Source organism: Canis lupus, chromosome 1 (assembly GCF_048164855.1).
Source record: "Canis lupus baileyi chromosome 1, mCanLup2.hap1, whole genome shotgun sequence".
In the NCBI taxonomy this organism is placed as follows: domain Eukaryota; kingdom Metazoa; phylum Chordata; class Mammalia; order Carnivora; family Canidae; genus Canis; species Canis lupus.
The window spans coordinates 89,718,322-89,739,492 of NC_132838.1; the positions used below are offsets into that span (position 1 = coordinate 89,718,322).

A 21,171-nucleotide genomic window follows, 5' to 3' on the forward strand; every position below is an offset into this window, starting at 1 on the left:
GAAGTGCCGTTTAGTAGATTTGCCTTGTTTACTAGGCCCAATTTATTGCTAGGGAAAGGTGCTCAAAATCAGTTGCTTAGGGAAATAGGTAGGCAAAAGAGGATATAGAGTATGATCATATTCCGGTAAAAGAATAGAAAGTGTCCATTTGAGTTATTTGTTTATAGCCACAGAAATTCACTCTGGCTCACAAGAGAAAGAATTTATTGGACAGATGTGGAAGTTCATGGAAGTATCAGCTATTGCTACATAACAAACCACCCCAAATGCAGTGGCTTAAAAAAATCAATTTATTCATCTCAGTAGTATAGACTGTTCCACACCATATATCATATATCTCAGGGCAGCCAGTTGACTGAGGCCTTGGGCTCTCCTCCAAATGTTTTATTATCCTCCAGCAGCATAGGCCCTTCTTGTCCTTATAGGGGAGTCAGGGTTCTGGGAGAGAGAGTGAAAGAGCGCACAAGGTCCCTGGAAACCTAAGCTCTGAGTTGGCACACTCGCCTCCCCTGCATTCAAGCCAAATCAAATCACAAGGCATCCCAGATCTGAGGGGTGTGGAACTAGATTCCCCCTCTTCATAGGATTCCACCTCTGGAATGGGCATGAGTAAGAAGGCCACCAATTGGGACCATCAATGCAATCAATTTACCATAAGAGAATTGAGGGCAAAGCTGAAGATTAGTTCTCAGAAGGCCCAGGACCCAGGGATGTACTATATGTTTGAGTGATGGGAACTAATGGGTGATCTCTTCACTGTTCTCCTTTCAGGAGGAAGGAAGGTGAGTATTTTCAGTCTGTGAGGCTCATTTAGTTGGAGATGGAAATATCACCCTAGCCACCTGCCTACTGCTTAGTCAGCAGAGGTCATGACATCCAGATTGGCAAGCCCACTAGAAATGATAGTCTATTGATTGAGGGGCCATCCGCGGAGCAAAATATGGTGTGTCTCCCTAAAGAAGGCAGAATGAAGGCTGGGCCATCCGTACCAATATGTTCTCTTCATACACTAAAATAGTAACAATAGTAATCCATGTGTGTGGGGTTTATAGAAGAGAGTTTTCTTTTTGTTTGCATGTATTTCTGAAATTTCTCCAAGGAATATGTATTAGTTACATAATATTTTAATTTTTTTTTAAGTTTAAGCTGCACAATGTGTTTATTTGATGTGATGACCACCATTAGCTTACACTCCAACCACTTAATTTTTCATTTATTTATTTTTTATTGGAGTTCAATTTGCCAACATCTAGCATATCACCCAGTGCTCATCCCATCAAGTGCCCCCCTCAGTGCCCATCATCCAGTCACCCCAACCCCCTGCCCAGCTCCCTTTCCACTACCCATTGTTCGTTGCTCAGACTCCAACCACTTAGTTACCATTTCTTTTTGTGTGGTGAGAACACTGAAGATCTACTCTCTTGGCAACTTTCAAGTGTATAATACAGTATTGTTAACTATAATCACAATATTGTACATTGGATCCCTAGAACTTATTCATCTTCTAACTGGAAGTTTGTACTCTTTGATGAACATCTCATCTTCTGTACCCCAAAGACCATGTAACCACCACTCTACTTCTGTGAATTTAGCTTTTTCAGATTCCACATAGGAACGATATCATATGATATTTGCCTTCCTCTAACATATTTCACTTAGCATAATGCCTTCAAGGTGTAGCCATGTTGTTACAAGTGGGAAGATTTCATTTTTTAGTTACATAGTAGTTTTAAAGTTATAGAAAAGCTATAGAAATGCACAAACTTGTAGCAGGACAGGTGCAGCAGGAAGGTATTTAGATGTCAGGTAGTTTTGCCTCAATTCTCCTCCTCTTCCTCTCCCTCCTCCTCCTTCTCTTCCCTGTTCTGCAACTCCTCCTTCTTCTCCTCTTCTCTTTCCTCCTCCTCCTCCTCTCCTGCCTTGTTCCACTACCACTCCTACCACTACACACATGCATATACACACATAGACACACACCCCTTCCATCTCATTCCAGAAAGGAATGTTCTTTGAGTCTCTGTCTTCTCATCTGTAACATGGCAGGAGAGGAGATGGCCTCCAAAATCATTTCCATTTGTGACTAATGAATACATACACAATTCTAATGTATCAGATAAATTGTTTTATATCTTGGTTGGTACTTTTTCTTTGTTCTAAAATACTGTATTTTATTTTAAAGATCCTATCTATCTATCTATCTATCTGAGAGAGAGAGATGGAGAGAGAGCGCACAAGCAGGGGAAACAGCAGAGGGAGAAGGAGAAGCAGGCTCCCGGCAGGGCAGGGAGCCTGACATGGGACTCCATCCCCTTACCCCAGGATCATGACCTGAGCTGAAGACAGATGCTTAACCTCCTGAGCCCCAGTATACTATATTTTAACTCTAAAACCTCAAACTTGCCCTAAAAGCACATGAGAGAAGATTTTTCTTCTGCTTCCCCTTCTTTGGTCCCCGTCACTAGATGCAAATATGACAGTCAGCTGAAGATAATAGAGCTCTAACAGATGCTACTTCATCCCTGGGGAATTTCAAGACTCAGGCCTCACGCATCAGGAATCAATCCCTGTGGGAAATACCTCCCCTCATCCTCTCTGCAATATCTAGACACTAATAAGGCGGGTGGCTGAAAGGGGACAAGGAAAAGTGTGTGGGAGCACTGGCGTGCTCTGTATGTGCTTACTGGGGCCACTGATGCATGGCTTTGACCTTGAGGGTTGGAATTAGGGTAGCCCCAAAACCCAAAACCGAAATAAAACCAGAGCATGCTGTTAAATCTGAGTTTCAGATGAACAAGAAGTCATGTGTCGGCACAGGTCTGTCCCGTGTTACAGATAGTACCGATCTGAATGGCACAGACATATACTAAAAATGTATTCATTTTTACCTGAGATTCAAATCCTCTTTGCTGAATCTGGCAACGGTAGGTAGTACAGATGTCTAATGTCATTTGTTCCTCTACACCGTCTCAGCCTCAGGCGCAGACAGAGTATATGACCCGAGCCAGACTTTGGCCAAAGAATGACCTAAAACTTCTGACTGTTTTTGAAGCATCTGAAAGAAATCAGGAGGGGAAGCGTTTTATGGAAGGATATTCCTCATTTCCTTGCGGTCATGACAGTCTGGAATAGGAATTAGAGTCTGGTTCTAAATTCAGAGCAAAAGGAGTGTTTTTTTTTTTTCTTGTTTTGTTTTCCTTCATAAAAATACCATATATATATATGTATATATTTAAAAGAAGCAAAATCTATAATCAGTCACAGACAGTAGTACGTGGAGGCCAAGTGAGATGTCTCCTTAGTACCTAAAAAAAGACACAAGGTCGACTCTTTAAGTGTTGAATTAATGAAATTGACTCATAATATCCTTGAAACTTCCCAGAACAGCCATATGACTAGGAAAATGTACAATATTAGCTCATGCATGAAGGGAAGGTAGGATAAGAAAGGGAGTAAATTAACTACTGGGCTTGAGAAAGCTGGCTTGAAGAGGAAGGTTGGGGCCATGCTGGCTTGTACTGCCAGGTGGTGGGGGGTCCAGCTATGGAAAGGAACAGCAAGAGAATGGGAGGAGCACTCAGACTCAGAAAAGATCCCATTCAAGAATAATTTATATATTGTTGATAAGGTCCAACATATTGAGAACTCCAGCTCTCTGAAACATCCCATCTGCCTCGTGCACAAACATTGATGATACATCACGGGAGAGAATGGCAAAGAAGTGTGTTCCCCTTGTGTGTCTCAGATAAACCTACTGACGCTTCATGTAAATGAAGCAATGTCAACAACTAGGCCTAGCTAGTGTTTCTTCCTGTGACATTGTGTCTTTGAACAGGATACAGTGTAGCAACCATTTAATTGTTTGTGTCCTCCCCGCAGTAATGAGGATGGCCTATTTTAGCCTCTATTGACATGGAGGAAATGGCAGGCAGGCAGGTGTCCAGAGCACTAATCTATAAAAGGACAATTTCCTCCATGTTTGCAATGGGTGGGAAGCTTCAGCTGATAAAACTCTATTCTTTGGTTATGTTTCCTAAACAGAGCCCAGTTGGATTCTCAAATTTCCCAAGCAGATCCACTCAGATAGTTCTTGTTTATATTCTTTTCTCTGACCATTCTAGTCTGAAATCATGTAGTGAAGGTCAAGTTATTCTATTTATCATTTGCCTAATGCTTATGTAGCACACGTTATGCATCAGGCACTGTTTTAAAATAATAACAAATCAAAACTACAATGAGCTATCACCTCACACCTGTCAGAATGGCTAAAATTAACAACACAAGAAACAGCAGGTGTTGGCGAGGATGCAGGAAAAGGGGAACCCTCTTCACGCTGTTGGTGGAACTGCAAACTGGTGCAGCTATTCTGGAAAACAGTAGGGAGGTTCCTCAAAGAGTTAAAAATAGAACTATCCTAAGATCCAGCAATTACACTGCTAGTTATTTACCCAAAGGACACAAAAATACTAATTCAGTGATACATGCCCCCTGATGTTCATAGCAGCATTATTAACGATAGCCAAATTATGGAAAGAGACCAAAAGTCCATCTAGTGATGCATAGATAAAGAAGATGTGGTATTTATACACAATGGGATATTACTCAGCCATAGAAAGGAATGAAATCATGCTGTTTGCAATGATAGGGATGGAAACAGAAAGCTAGAAAGTATTATCCTAAGCAAAATATGTCAGAGAAAGACAAATACCATATGATTTCACTCATATGTAGACTTTAAGAAACAAATGAACATAGGGGGGAAAGAAAGAAGAGAGAGGCAAACCATCAAAGACTCTCCATCAACAAACTGATGGTTACCAGAGGGGAGGTGGGGGGGGAGGAATGCATGAAATAGGTGATAGGGATTAAGGAGAGAGCACTGGTTGTGATGAACACCGGGTGTTGTAAGTAATGAATCACTAAATTCTACACCTGAAACTAATATTGTACTGCATATTAACTAGCCAGAATTTAAATAAAAACTTGAAAGACAAAAAAAACCCACCTCATTTAAACCTCCTGCCAGCTGTATGAAGTAGGACCACTGTCAACCTCATTTTACAGATGGTGAAGCTAAGGCACAGAGTAGTTAAGAAACCTGCCCGAGTTAAGTGGCCGAGTCCATGCTCTGGATCGCTCTGTTACGTGCTCTTGTCTTAGGTGTAGGCTGGCGTCACGTGCATCTCTTGGCTATACCACTGTTAATGCTCCTGATTCCAGGGGGAATACATTTTCCTGGGTGGAGAGGTGGGGATGGAGCATCAAGCAAATGCTTCTTGCTAAGTGGGCTGGGAAAGCTAACCAGGTAAAATCAGTTATCTCATGGAATCTAGTTCTTGGCTCCCCAGAATAAAGTTGGGGGGAGAGAGGGACCATTTCAAAGGTGGTTATGTAACCTCAGAGAGGAAAAGCCATGCTAGCAGCCATCTCATTTCCTGTAATTTGGCACCTATGAATCTGAAAGGTTTGCAAATGCATTGGATGTTGTTGCTGAAGCCAGGGAGAAATTTCTTCTTTAATGTTAAGAACACTTCTCTATGTGAAGGAGGTGTTATTACTATGATACGTGGTAAGTGGGGTGACCATATATCTCCTCATCCAAACCATAGGCCTTTTAAGAGTAAGGAGGACAGGGACACCTGGGTGACTCAAACGGTTGAGTGCCTGCCTTCGGCCCAGGGCATGATCCCGGGGTCCTGGGATCCAGTCCCACATCGGGCTCCCTGCAGGGAGCCTTCTTCTCCCTCTGCCTGTGTCTCTGCCTCTCTCTCTCTCTCTCTCTGTCTCATGAATAAATAAAACCTTAAAAAAAAAAAGAGTAAAGAGGACATTATCAATCATATGCAAGGATGAATCGGCATTAAGCCAGGACTCAACTGGGCAACAGAAGGCGTGGTCACTGCAATGATAAATGAACACAGAGCTAGCAGCTTCAGGCTCTGACACAGGTTTCATTCTGGATAAGTGAGACCAGGATATCATGTGACACCTCTGTTGTTCTTGTCCTGGCTTTGCATTGATAAGTCAGCCAGGTTTTATAAGTGCTGTAGGAGCTTGGGGTGGTATTGATAACAGGGGCCCGGCTTTTGTCCATCACTGATGCATCTCTCAATAGAGCACTGAGACCCCACAAAGTTAGGCCAAGTTAGTGGATGAACGCAGGGAACCACAGGCTTGCTAACTTTCAACAGATGACCAACTGCCATTTGACTTCCGAATGAATTTCTCTCTGTGCCCACTTGATCTGCTTTAGCTCAGTGGAGGGTGACAGGATGTCAGGGAGACTTGAAACCTTGTCAACTGCACAACAGCCGAAGGAAATGGGAATACACAGTTTGGAGAAGAGAAACATGAGGTCCCCAAGGGGTGGCATCACATAGCTGACTTGCTGCCATGTGCAAGAAGGAAAAGGCTTATTTTGAGTTGCCCAAAGTGTGGTACAAAAATGCAAACTCCAGGCAATCAGATTTTAGCTCAATGTAAGCGATTTCTCTTTTGTGTTGTCTTTTAAAAATTTGAGAAACGTGTTATAATGATAAAAATAGCACATGCTCCTTGTTAAAAAATATTTAAACAATAACAAAACATATAAGGTGGAAAGTAAAAGCTTTCCTTTCTCCTTTGCCCATGCCCACTCCCCTGGAATGCCCTACTTATCCTCCCCACATCTTACCTCTGCACGTGCAAACATGCTATCTGAACACATACATATGCATATGCGTATGGTATGTGTACATATAATTTTGTTTTGCCTGTGTTTTATTAAAAAATACACTCATAAAATGGACATGTCTCAGAAGGTGACGAAAAAGCACCGATACATAAATTTCTCTTATTTCTGAATGATGTTAATCAGAGATGCCTCGCTGAAGGATCTGAAATACACAGTCACCAGGACTTGAATTATTGACTATAAGTCAATTTTAGTTAACCTGTTTTGACATTTTTTTTCATTAAAAATTGTTTACTAGGTGCCTTGACAGATTGAAGTAGACATTTTGTCCTGATGCTTCTTTTTAAGACAAATGATGTTCTAGTGACTTAAGCTTTTTGAAAATGGAGGGGCTGTCTGGGGATTTCAGCCCACTGGCTATGACTGTGCTTGGTAGATCGCTTGGTTGGGATGCTGTAGAGGAGATTGAAGCCACAGATGGGCAGGAGGGAGATGGCCTGGGTGCCTTCCAAGATGCATTTCAGAGCTCTGATTCCCTAACTTCCTGCACCAGCTCACCTGAGCAGCGAGAAAGATCCAGGAAAAGACCCCACCACCCCTACCTCCATCCCACCCCCACCATCCCACCAGCTCCCAGCAGGAACAGCCGGTGCTGCACAGCCTGCCTGGTTCCAGAGCCTGCCGTGGCCACGTGACTGGTGGACACGGATGCCTGCTGGCAGCAGCACATGCTCCAGCTGCTCTTTGGACCTTGGGAGCTCTCAGTTGAGGTGCCTTGATTTAAAAGAAAACAAATTCCTCTCTAAACACTGCAGGTTCTAAATTGACAGCAAATACTGTACATTCTTAAGAGCCTGGCAGTGCAGGAAATTACTCCTTCACCTGTTTTCTATTTTGACATTTCATCAAGATGGAATTTGGTGGCTATAAAAGATAATATTATTTTGTATTTGACTTTAAAAAAAGACACACTGGTTAGATTTCTGTGTTTGGAATCCCCTCTACTTGTGTATGGGTTGGATAGATGTATTTCCTTTTTATCTTGAAAAAAAAGTAAGCCATAGAAACATTGCAAAAAGAGTACATGGAACATTATATACTCTTAATTCAACAGTTATTAATATTTTACCATTCTTGGTTTATCTCTCTATATACATTTGTTGTTGTTGTTATTATTATTATTAATATTATATGTATTTATTTGAGACAGAGCAAGAGAACACAAGGCAGGGAAGAGCAGAGGGGCAGGCAGAAGCAGACTCTGCACTGAGCAGGGAGCCCAACATGGGGCTCAATCATGGGACCCTGAGATTATGACCTGAGCCGAAGGCATAAGCTTAACCAACTGAGCCACCCAGGGGTCCCGCATATTAATATTGTCAGAGACTGCTGCATATTAATATTGTCAGAGGCTGAATATTTGTGCCCCACTCCCCAATTTATATGTTGAAATTTGAACCTCTAGTGGGATGTTCTGAGGAGGTGAGGCCTTTGTGAAGTATTAGGTGATGAAGACAGATGATGATGAGGGGTAGTTCCTTTATGAAAGAGACCCCCAGAGAACTCCCCAGCCCTTCCGCCACATAAGAATGTAAGAAGTCTGCTCCCTGGAAGAGGGACCTCACCCAACCATGTTGGCACAATGATCCTGGACTTCCACCCTCTAGAACTATGAGAAACAAATTTCTATTGTTTATAAGTCACCCCTGATCTATGGTATTTTGTTACAGTAGCCTGCATGGATTGAGACAGGAGATGTTTGAGGTAAATTGCAGACACCCTGACCCTTTCCATGTAAACTTGTGGACAAGCGTCTCCTAAGAACAAATGCACACTATAATGATCCGAGTGAGGACATTCGACATTAATGTAATACTATTACTAAACACAACCATATTCAAATTTCACCAGTCTGATATTTTCCTTTATAACATGTTTTCCCAATCTAGAAATACTTATTTACACTTTGCTGTCATGTTTCTTTAGTCTCTTTTATTCCAGAAAAGTTTCTCAACCTTTGTTTTTCATCGTACTGATATTCTTGAAGAGTATAGACTTGTGGTTTTCTAGCATGTCTGTTGAATTTGGTTTATGTGGTATTTCCTTTGGACAGGTTCAAATTATGCATCTGCCAGGTCCTTCTCAGCACATCACATTGGGAGGGACCTGTTGTCAGTTTGTCCTACTATTGATAACATTAACTTTGATCATGGGCTTAAAGTAGTATCCAGATGATTTACTTGTGAGAAATCCTTCCCTTTTTATAATTAATAAATAATCTGTGGATGGACATTGGTGGTGTCAGTAGGTTTCTTCACTCTAAAGGTAACTATTTCCTTTTGTCATAATAAATCTATATAGAGATACTTTTAGACTGTGTAGATAATTTGTTTACAAACTGGTTTTAGCATCCATTGATGACTCTTGCCTGAGTTCATTACAGTATTACAACAGTGGATGCTTTTGGAAAAAGGAATATTGAAATAGAGGTTTCCTCCTTGCACTCCTTCTCCATTATTCCTTCTCTAAGACCAAAAGGGATACCCAGGACAAATCATTTGGGCCAATAGGACTAAAAATCCTTGACAGCACCTTCTTCCCACCATTCCAGAGTTTGATCTCTGTCTGGAGGATGAGGCAGCCAAGCACAGCACAAAGAGCTTGGATCTAGAGTCAGATGAATAGGCGACCTGGCATTCCCTACCTGGCTATTCTATTGGTTCCTCTATAAGAACATGTCCTAAATTGAACTCTGAGGTGGTCCCTGCCTGAAATCTGGATCTCCCCCAGAGTTCTAATTTCATTGAATACTGCCACCATCTACCCACATGCCCAAGGCAAAAATCTGGGCAGCATTCTCTACTCCTGACTCTTTCTTACTCTCTACATATAATTAAGAGCCAAGTCTTTCATGATGCTACCTTCCAAACATCTCCAGGAATTCATCCTCTCCTCTTCAGCCCTGTTACACCACCTGGCCCAGACTATAATAATCTCAAACCCGCCCTTCTGCAATTTTTTCCCAAATGTCCTCTGGCCTCCAAGATTTTGTGCACTACTATCCATTCTTCTCACTTCAGCCAGAGCGACCTTTCTGCAGTATAAATTTGATCATGCCCCTTCCTCCTTCCCATTCATTAAACCTTTCAGTATCTCCTCATTGTCATAAGGATCATTTGATTAAAGTGTTATGTCTCAACTCCCTATCATGGTATACAAAGCCTCCACAGCCCACTTTGCCAGGGATATTTGTCATATGGTGCCACTTCTTACTTACTGGCTGCACTTCTGACCAGACAGATCAAGACAGGTACAAGGTGACATATATATGAAAGTAAAATGAATGTTGTTGAAAAACACTACTACTACTACTACTACTACTACTACTACTACTACTACTACTCATCAATGCACCCACAAGGCTATCTTCCCTTAGAAAATCATGGAAACAGATTTGACCGAGCCATTTTCAGGACTTTGACTATAGAAAGCAGCTCCCAAACTATAGATACTCCTTCTTTGTTGAAGAGAAAAGTACTCACCAGGAGGTAGTTCCTTCAAGTTTGCTCATCTGGGCGGGCAAAGCCATTGAAAAACCATTGAAAAGATGGACCACCAGAGGGCGCAACATGACCCCACAACAAGCTTGAGGAGAGCTGGGTTCCACGTTTACCTTGAAGATATTGGAAACATATCAGATATATTTATTTATGCTTTCTGACTACCACATGCATCTCAAATCCCAGGGCAGCCACATTCTTTTATTTTTATTCTGTATCCATGGTTTCAGGACAAACAGGCTAAGAAAAACCTTTCCCATCACTGAATGAAAAAGGAAATATGAAAGCTCGGGTCTTTTTTTTTTTTTCCTCCAGAAAGACAACATTTTAAATAGTCTCCCCTTAGGCAAGAACTCTAGATTCATTGAAGAAATTTCTAAATCTTCATATGGCATATTACTCATAAATATTTGAAAATTCTCAAGAATTTTGAGGATTAGGCAAAAATGATAATAAAATATGATAAATAGCTCTCACTAAGCATTTACAATGTTCCAAATGCTGTACCAAGAGTTCGATGTATTATAAGTACGTAAGTATATTTTTCTTACATTATACACTTTGAGATTAAGATTTGTTCCTATTTCTCAAACAAGAGAACCAAGACTCCAAGCATTTCAGCAATTTGATAAGACCACAGATTTAGGATTTGAATTCAGGACTATGAGATGTCGAAATCCACGGTCCTACTCAGTCTGCTATGTGTCTTGGCACCCTCTCATCTTTCTCTCAGGAGCCCAGGGGCTCTATTTCAGAACTTTCCCCCTTTCATCCCTTTGTCTCAGGAATACTTTTAGTGCTAACTGGGACGCCACCAGCCATCCTCCATACTCTCCATTCCAACTGCCCTGTCATTCTCTTGACTTTACCTTCTACTCCCCATCAAAAGGTGGGTATCCTATGTGTCATTCCTTCAGAACCACTGTTTTCTTGCTAGAGCACCTTTTAGTGCCTGGTAATTAGGCAGTCAACAAATACTGATTGGACATCTCTGTGCTAGACCAGTATGATTCCTGCACACAAGGGGTTCAATAAATTATTATTGATGAATGAATAATGAATGAATGAATATTAATACCTAGTAACAATGGAGGAAATTTCAGGTAGAGGACAAAATATGAGTCTGGAATAAGAAAGATTTTGATCCTAACTCCAACATTTGGGTGGTACCTAGTACTATTTACTAAATATTTCTGAGTATGGTCATTTCAGGCTCTCAGTAGTTCTATCTCCCACTGCTTAGTACTTCCAGATTCCTAAGAGGCATCAGTCTTTGAGATTTGGGAATAAAAAATGGGAATTCCCAGGAATTCTGAAATCATAAATTATACTGTATTTTTCATGACATTTAATTAATAATGTGCAACTATAATGGCCACCAGGTCATTCTTCTGTAATAGGAGCAAACTGCTGGAGGTTTTCACTAAAAAATAATAATAAATGCATGATTCATTATTATTATGAATAATTTTCTAATGATAAGATTATATATATTTCAATAACATGTAAAAACAGTCTTTCCTTAGATAGACATTTGACAATAGAACATATTAAAAGAAAGGAAAAGAGACATAGGATAAACGTCAAATGAAAATTGTTATAAAAATGGAATGTAGTGCAACAAATATTTCTATAAGGTATTATTATTAAAATGAAAATTTTAAACTCACAAGGCATTAACTGCCTGACCAATTTCCTTTTTTGCCTTGACATTTGGTCAACTGTTAGGAGTGCATCCAAAAGCACCTTTGAGTTGAGCTTTAGAGTACATATGGCTTCATATACATTTATTTCCTTTTTTAATGATGAATATTAAAAATATTTATTTTTCTTGTCTTCTTGCCCTGGCTTTGATTTTGCTGTTGAAAATGATACTGCTTTTACTCATTTAGATTTTTGTTCAGTTTCTAATTTCCTGTCAGAGTATTCCACAATATTTACATCATCTGCTCTTTGCATTTCTTCCATTAAATGTTTACAAAGACCTGTGGCCTGGAGGGAACATTCAAACACTGGGAAACACCAGTGAATGTTAGTGAGTTGTGTTCCAGTAACATAACATTCAGATCTCCTACCAAAGTTAACAGCACTAAATAGAAGCATGTGTTGAAATTGCCAATTTAAGGGTATATTTTGTTTCCAAAACTGATTTCTTCAAACATAACTCATAGGACTTGCATGAAGTATATTATGCATAGCTTACTGATATTCATTTTATTTCTTTTTTTTTTCTGATATTCATTTTATTTCTAAGAATGACTCACTTAACAGACAGGGCCATGAAAACACATAACACAGCCAAAGCAGCTAGTAGGACTCATGCTCTTGGCTTCTGGGGTGGGTGGCCCTGTTCTGGTTCCTGGAAAAGTCACTTTAACCTTGATTCTGTGCATTAACATTTCTTGGTCTTGCTTTCAACTTCTGAACTAGTGATTTCTCTGAACTAGTAACATCTCTATGTTGCTTCTTCCATTTTAAATCTTGCAGAAGAATCACAACTTTTTCCCATTTTTCCAATTTCTTGGCTAACTATTACTGGGACTTGGGATTTGGGGGGGAAAAAAGTGCACTTCTGGAAAAATGCCAGGAAGGAATTCTCCCATGGAAATACTTCCACTGCCTTTGAAAGTAAGGTATAGCATGTGACAGCCTTTGGCCAATGGAACATGTTACTTCTAGGCAGAAACTGTGAGAACCATTATGAGATTTGTCATTTCCCTTCCTGTAGTGCAATTGATCCTGCAAGCACATATTTAGTTAGAGCTTCTGGAGCTGGGGTCCATGAGTGACCGTGAGAAGCAGAGCCCACTGACAATCATGTAGGACACGTGATAGAGACAGAAGAAATTTCTTTGAGATTTTGCAGTTGGCACTACAGCATAGGTTACTATGATAGGCTCCATGTTTTGGGTAATTCACTTACCTTCTCTGAGTCTCAGTTACCTTATTTGAAAAGAGAAAAAGTAATTTCTATTTCAGGTTTGGTTGTTTATCTTTGGTGAGGACTGAACAAGGTTAGTGCATGTAAAGCTTCTAATAAAATGTCCAATCTCTAGTAGATGCTCAATATGTTCTTCCCCTGCAAAGGGATAAGGAGAACATCCCTAGAAATAGGTTGTATAAAAAAAATTAGAAGGCCAGGGTGGCATCAGATTTTCCCAATGTGAACCTGGGAAGACAGATGACAAAGGAGCAGTGCCTTCACGATTCTCAAGGAAAACCCTATACCCAGCCAAACTATCAACTAAGTATGAGGGTAGAATGCAGCCATTTTCACAAAAATTTTTACCTCTTATACACTGCTTCTCTGAAAGTACTCCACCAAAATGACTAAGTTATTCATCCAGGAAAAATACATGGGGTTAGGAAACAGGGGACCCCAATACAAGACAGAGGATTTTCTGTGAAGGGCAGTGCCAGCTTGATGTCTGGGCAGAGCCTAAGGAGCTCCTGGCTACCTGGGAGTAGGAAGATGGGGCTCCAGGCAAGATCCGGCCAGGAATAAGATTTAACTGGAAGGAAACATGATGTGTGTGGGAAATAGGGCTGGTGGGAAAGTGCAGAATTCACGACAGTACCAGGATAAATAAGGAAATTTTAAAATATAAGGTGCTGGGATGCCTGGATGGCTCAGTGGTTGAGCATCTGCCTTTAGCTCAAGACATGATCCAGGGGTCCTGGGATTAAGTCCCGTATCTGGCTCCTAGCATGCAGCCTGCTTCTCCCTCTGCCTCTCTCTCTGTGTCTCTCATGAATAAATAAATAAAATCTTTTAAAAAAATACATAAAGTGACAATTAGCTCTAAGAACAAGAAAAGTTGGAAATAGAAAGGAAATAAAATCATGTTACTTGACTCAGCAGGAAAAAATATTCACATGATTGTAATGATTTACTTGCTGATTCTCAGTTTAATCAGAAATTTTATTTTTTAAAAGATTTTATTTATTTATTCTTGAGAGATACAGAGAGAGAGGCAGAGACATAGACAGAGGGAGAAGCAGGCTCCCTGTGAGGAGCCTGATGCGGGACTTAATCCCAGGATCCCAGGATCACACCCTGAGCCACCCGGGCATCCCTAATCAGAAATTTAAAAATAAATGCCAAATATAGGTGGGATGGGATGAGGGGGTAGAAGTGCTAAACCTTCATCTTGCAAATTCAGAAATCAGTAGATTATGCCTTCAGTTGGTAACTCAAGAAATTTGGTGTTAGGGGTACATGGAGTGGTTCAGTCAGTTGAGCATCCAACTCTTGACTTCTGTTCAGGTCATGGTCTCAGGGCAATGGGATCAAGCCCTGCTTGGGGCTCCATGCCCAGCGGGGAGTCTGCTTGAGATTCTCTCTCTCTCCCTCTGCCCCTCCCTCTGCTCATACACTCAATCTATATAAGTAAATAACTTATTTTTTAAAAAAGAAATGTGACATTAGCAGATTATTTTTAAACATGGAGACACAAATCAGAGGAAGCAGGTGACAGGTTAGGAGGTAGCTCTTTCTGAGGAGCTGCATTCAAAGATTAGGGACCACTGTTTCCAGTTGTATATTGGGTAGTGCTACTGGGATCTTTAAAGTATGGACATGTATTATCATGAAATAAAGATTAGTTACTATTGGGGGGGGGCAGGGGAGAAGATATTTGCAAATAACATATCTAATAAAGAAATTCTTTTTCTTATGATCTAGTATAAACTAGTCAATGCACACATAAATCCATCAATATTTGCATACAACCCTGGGCTCCAGTCCTGGGTCAACCACCAGCAACTTTTGTGACCCTGGATAAACGCTTTCACCTCTGAGTCTCAGTTCCCAGGTACGTTTAAAATCACTAGCTGTATGATCTCTGAAATCTCAAATGCACTATTATCAAAATGCAAATGTGGAAAATATATTTATTTTACAAATATACTCTTTTTCTTAGATGAAATACAGAAACACAGCAAAACATTTTAGGTGAAAAAAAGGAAGGAGTCCACAGGCTCTGACTTTTGTCATGGAGTGTTTTTTGGTAGGCTGGTGAACTCTGTTGTAGGAGACCCACTTTCACTTCATGCAATGTGGGTAAATAAACATGACATTGAGAGTTCTCATCTTCACATGTCCCATGTTACCCTCCCCCCAATTCAGGACAATTTCAATGGCTATTGAACCAGAATTCATGTCCAAATAGGCAACCAAGACTACTCTACCCACAGAAGAGATCCCCTTATTTCTACTGCAGGACTGACGGGGTCTTATGTAGACTGAGTGAAGCACTTTGATAGTCCAGAAATGTTCATTGGAGAGAATTTATTCTCCACCTCACCTCAAGCTCCTATGAGCTGTTCCCTCACCCTGGGAAGAGCAAAGAATTCAATGTTTCCAAAGCTGCAGCTTCTCCTAGACAGAGGAATCCCTCCAGTGTCTGGCTCTGGTTGCTTTCTCTTTCTTCTCTTGTCCTATCTATCCCTCCCACTGCCCACAGAATCCTTCTGAATGGCAGTGCCCTTCAACTTACTTTCTTCTTTCATCCCCTGGGGCACAATTTGTCTTCCCCCAGAGCCAGAGCTCACTTCCCTGGCAGTAGATGGTCCAGCTGTGAGCAGGTGAAGTTAGCTGGGTATAATTGTCAAAGAACCTTTTTTTTTTTTTTTTTTTTTGGCAAGAGCAAGCCCTTGCAATCTGCCTCTATTAAAACCTCGATTCAGAAAAGTGACTCTGATGGCTCCAGAGCACTTAATTAATCTGGGTGCTCAGAGCCCAAGGTGAAGAGGGACCCTTCTGGTATTGTCACTCAGGAAGAGCCGACGTTTGCCCCACCTTGCATGAGCTAGCTCATTCAATGTCTTAAGTAGCCTTATCCCCATTTTACAAGTGAAGAAACAGGCACTAGGAGGTGGGAGAGCATGCCCAAAATTTCAAAGCTAGGAGTTGGCGGAGTCAATAGGTACTGAGATCTGGGTTACTCTAGAGCTGGTGGGTTTGGTTTCCATTGGAGTCACTTCTCTCATCTCCCCCAGTGTTGGGATGGATGCAGAAGGCCAGAATTGGTTGGGTTTGAGAGAGAAGCTCAGAGGTCTGGTGACTAAATGTATACTGTCAGAGTATATCTTGGCTGTTGAATGCCTTTTCTCCAGTATTGGCCAACTCTGGCCATTCTGGGTCTCCTTCATCCCTCTGAGTCCCAGGTATGGACTGAGAAGTGACCACACGTGATGCATGAGGTACAGCAGGATACAACTCCAGCCTGACATGGCCACGACATGTTATATGCTTCTGTGCCAAGTTACTACAAGGGTGCTGTGGGGGCACAGAGTGACCTTGATGCTTTTTATCTTTTTTTTCATGCCTTCCATTTCCATTCTTCCAGCCCTATCTTTTTGCTTGTGGTGTAGCCAAGGGTCCCTGGGTAACCCCTTTTCCTAGTCTGGTCTACAGTAATTCCTCTGTCTGCAAACTCTGAGAACAGGCTTAGAATCTGGTTTGTGCTGCCCTGACCTCTTTCTCTTCCCTTTGAGAAGAGAACTGATGGGTCACAGTCTTCTAAGTAGCAGGGGTAGCCTCCTCAGGTAGACCTGCTGGCATCACTGTGGGGCCCCTGGGTCCTCGTGATGCATGTGGGTGCAAGAGGCCCCAGCCTTGGAGGCTGCACCAGATTCCATCCTCACCTGAATGCCCTTGGTTTAAACTTCCATAAGAGTAAAACATTTTTGCTCTTAGTATTTACTTTTCAAAAAGCCCTGGTAAGAGCTGTAAATATTTTAAGATAACATTTCTTGAGGGTTTTTGTTCTTGTTCAAATTCATTACATATTCATCACAGAAAATTTGAGGGACAAAAGGAAAAACAGATATAAGAAAAACAAATACTCTCTGTAATTCTGCCAACTGGAGATAACATTTAAAAATGTATAGCATTTCACTCTTTCTTCTGGAGCCTATCTACATTCATTTTTATTTCTAAAAATGGAATTATATCACATTGACTGTTTGTGTTAGCTGGCGTTAGCCTAGCTAATAGCCATTTCTCTCCTTTTTGCTTTGCCAGCCAACCCTGATTTTTTATTCAGATATAGGCCAGCCTTGTGCCGGAGGGAAGGCTGGGATTTTCTCCAGCCTCAGGGAATAAAACTTAATTGGTCTAAGCCATTCCAGATAATTCCCCTGGTCTTGTCAGTGATTCGCTTGGGAATAAGCATGTGACATTATTTTGGCCAAAGAGACCTGAGGGAAGTCTGTCAGAAGCTTCTGGAAAATGTTCTTGTGTTCTTAAAAACAAAAACCAAAAACCTGACCTGCAAAAAGAAGCTTCTTCTCACGCAGGAGGTGTCGGAAACGAGGGCAGCCATTTTGCAGGCTGGCGAGGCGAAGGAGCGAGCCTGAGAGGATCAGCCAGTAAAGGAAAGATTGGCAGAACCAGCACTGCTTTTCCTTGCCAAGCTTCTGAGTGCACCAACCTCGCAACCATCCCTAAACTGGGCATCTTGTCACATGGTAAGATAAAAAGCTTTGCAATTCCTGCTGTTCAAAATCTCCTGCTACTTGTAACCAAAAGCATCCTATCTGACAGACTTTTTCTTGTCATTAGGTATTCTTCCACAGCATTATTTGAACCAGACCTACTCTATTCTGACTGGCATCCCATAACCCATGTGACTACTTCCCTCTAGACACTGAGTTCATTCAGTGTTTTGCTATTTCTAGCTCTGTGGCAATGGCACCCCTGAGCCCATTTCCTATTTCCTTAGTTTAAATTCCGAGTTGAGTGTTATCAACAGTTTTAAGGTTCTTTTTTTTTTTTTTTTTTTAATTTTTTTTTTCATTTATTTATGATAGTCACAGAGAGAGAGAGAGAGAGAGGCAGAGACATAGGCAGAGGGAGAAGCAGGCTCCATGCACCGGGAGCCTGACGTGGGATTCGATCCCGGGTCTCCAGGATCACGCCCTGGGCCAAAGGCAGGCGCTAAACCGCTGCGCCACCCAGGGATCCCAGTTTTAAGGTTCTTAATACATATTGTAAATTGCCCCGGAGTCATTATTAATGTGTTTTGTACCAATCTTTAAAAATTCTTCATGGAAGGTTGAGCTATCAGAAGAATCATTAGCAAAAAATATTATTCCTGCAAGTACAAATTTATTTTCCAGAATGAGTTCCATTTAAGCAAAGTACATCTTCTAATGAACTTTAATACTTTATATTCTTTAGCTATGTTACGCTGGACTCAAGTTATTAGGAACAAAGGATATTAGATCCCAGGGCTAACTAAGGTCATATGTTTGGGCTGACGACTCTCAACTCCTCTACCCATATTCTTGGAATCACCTAGGGACCTTAAATAAAACCCCACCTAACCTTTACTGAGGTATAATTGATGTACAATAAATTGCATATGAGAAAAATGAACAATTTGGTGAGTTTTACTATATATATACATCCATGGAGCCATCACCAAAATTAAGATAATAAATACTTTATCACCCTCCAATTGCAGGGATAACCATCCTTGGTTGCCTGATGGCCAATGACATGAAACCTATTATATCATGTATTTTGTCTGTTTTTTTAGCTGTCTTAGGTGGGAAGGAAAAACCCACTCCCCGTTACTCCATCTTGGAGAGAAGCAGATACTCCCCATGTGAAGAGCTTTTATAAAACAATCACTGTGCTCCATCATGGAACAAATGAACTGTAATATTTTGGGGAAGGACTTGTATACCATAGTTATTTTTTGAGGAAGGTATAATTTACATGCAATAAAATTCATCCTTTTCTGTGTACAATTTTGTGGGTTTGGGCCAATGAATACAATCATGAAACTATCACCATACTCATGATACAGAATAATTCCATTCCCTCTTCCAAATTTTCTTCTGCTCCACCCCTTTGTAGTCAACCCCCACCTCCACTTCTAGCAACCCCTAGCTCCTGGCAACCACTGATTCCCCCCCACTCCCCATAGTGTTAGGGTACATGGACCAGAGTAGATGTTTGAGCAAGGGAGATTGGCAGATGGAGGGTCTAGAGTCAAAAACACGCATTTGCTCCCTTGAAGAAACACAGGAGCAAGTACACTTGGCCAAAGCTGTAGTTTATCCCTTAGCCTGATGAACAGCTCTGATCTTCATCTATATTTCTTGGGCACAGAACATATAGGGCCAGAAGGACCATCATCACTGGGGTTAATTTAAGGCCTCAAGAATACTGATTCTATCATGATTAGTAGATGTCTCTTGGTCCTTGTATTTTTCTCTATGTTCAGCATTCACCTGCTCTATATACTCTATTGTGTCCCTAGGTGACCAACTTATGTAGCCATACATCCCATTTGTTTTTGTCTTCTAACACAGGATTGATTTTTCTCTAATAATATACAAATACACATTATGTTGTAGTATGCATAAATGCCATCTTTCAGGTGTAGACACAGGAAGGTGAGGAGAGACATCACTCACAGGATTTGAGAGAAAGGGATTGGATCAGTGAAGGCAAATGTACAGCAACATCATAATTGTATGAAATCATAACAGTTATTTAAAGTTCCCTTGTCTGGGTCTCATAAAAGCCCTACAAATGGGATACTCTTATTTCCATCTTCCAGATGAGGACATAAGCACGTAGAAGGTAGTCTGGAACAAAGATTTCAAAGTAACAACCTGGTTCAGACTTATGGAGTTTTCAGCCATAGACCTGCATGGGGGATTGCATAGAAGCTTCTATCCACTTTGGAGTTCAGCCTCCTTCATTCTCTTCTCCTCTGTGTGTGTGTTGCACCTGTAAGTGGAGTCATTAGTTCTCTAAGTGTGGTCCCTGGACCAGCTGTCTCACTATCACCTAGGAAATTTTAAAAATTGAGCTAAAATTCACATCACTTCCAAGTGGCCATGTTAGTGGTAAATGGTACAATTCATTCTCACTTAGTTATACTGTTGAGTGTTGTGCAACTGTCTCCTCTATCTGGCTGCTAACCATTTTCGTCACCGAAAGGAAATCCTGTACCCACTGAGCAGTCGCTCCTCATCCCCCACTCCCCCCGCCTCCCCCCTGCACCAGCCCCTGGCAACCACAGATCTTCTGTCTCTACAGAATCATACAATATGTGGCCATTTGTGTCTGGCTCCTTTCACATACCATACTGTTTTTGAGGCTCACCCAAGCTGTAACAAGTATCAGGACTTCATTCCTGCCTATTATTCTAGGAACTTTTTAGAAATGTCAATACCTTGCCTCATTTGGACCAAGTGAATCAGAAACTCTGAATGTGGGGTCCAGCCATTTGTGTCCTTCTGGTTATTCGGATGCGTGCCAGAGTCTAAGAGCCACTGATTTAGGAGATGTCAGCCTATGCTGTTTAACCCAGAACGAAGATGTTGGGTTCCTAAATTCAGAATTGTGATATTCTGCCAAAAAGCCACAGTCGGTATAGATGTTTTAAAAACTAAATGTTTTTTGCCTTTTTCTTGAGTGGTAGCAGAGGGCTGTCAGGATCTGCCAGATTCATTTCTTGTCTTAGAAAACATATTGAAAAACTAGAGCATGGTCTTTCAAAATAATCCCAGACTATTTTTAATATCTCTCTGTTAACTTCAACCTTTTCCATTTCATTTCCATTCTATTTCTAGAATGTCTAATTGCTTCTCAAACATCTCCAGATGTGCCTTCCATTACCCAGGCTTTGTAGGTGGCTGCAAACAGGACCATCCCAGCAGACTCTTTTCTTCCTTCCCCTGTGGTACAGTACAGATTTGTCCTGTACACACGCACACCTAAACTCAAGAGCCTGCTTGGAAGGCCGTCAGCTGCAATGAACCTAAAGGAATTTCTGTAATTTGACACCCCAATCCCGTATTTCTTCTCTGGTATTTCCCCCTCGCGGTGGCTTGGACAACCCACCTGACCCTCTGCTAGTAGTTTGTAGACTTAGGAAGAATTGTTTAGGATGGAATGGGAACCTGTAGTAGTCC

General features: G+C 41.2%; 1 long non-coding RNA gene across 1 annotated transcript in view; it reads right to left on the reverse strand.

The window, feature by feature from the left end:
* Nucleotides 1-274: 274 nt before the first annotated feature.
* LOC140640194 (uncharacterized) overlaps nucleotides 275-21,171 on the reverse strand; it is a 69,327-nt gene continuing 48,430 nt past the window's right edge. The window contains exons 3-5 of the long non-coding RNA XR_012036870.1: nucleotides 10,213-10,343; nucleotides 2,886-3,052; nucleotides 275-438 (exon numbers count right to left, since the gene is read on the reverse strand). This is a non-coding gene — a long non-coding RNA (uncharacterized lncRNA). The remainder of the gene's footprint in view (nucleotides 439-2,885; nucleotides 3,053-10,212; nucleotides 10,344-21,171) is intronic.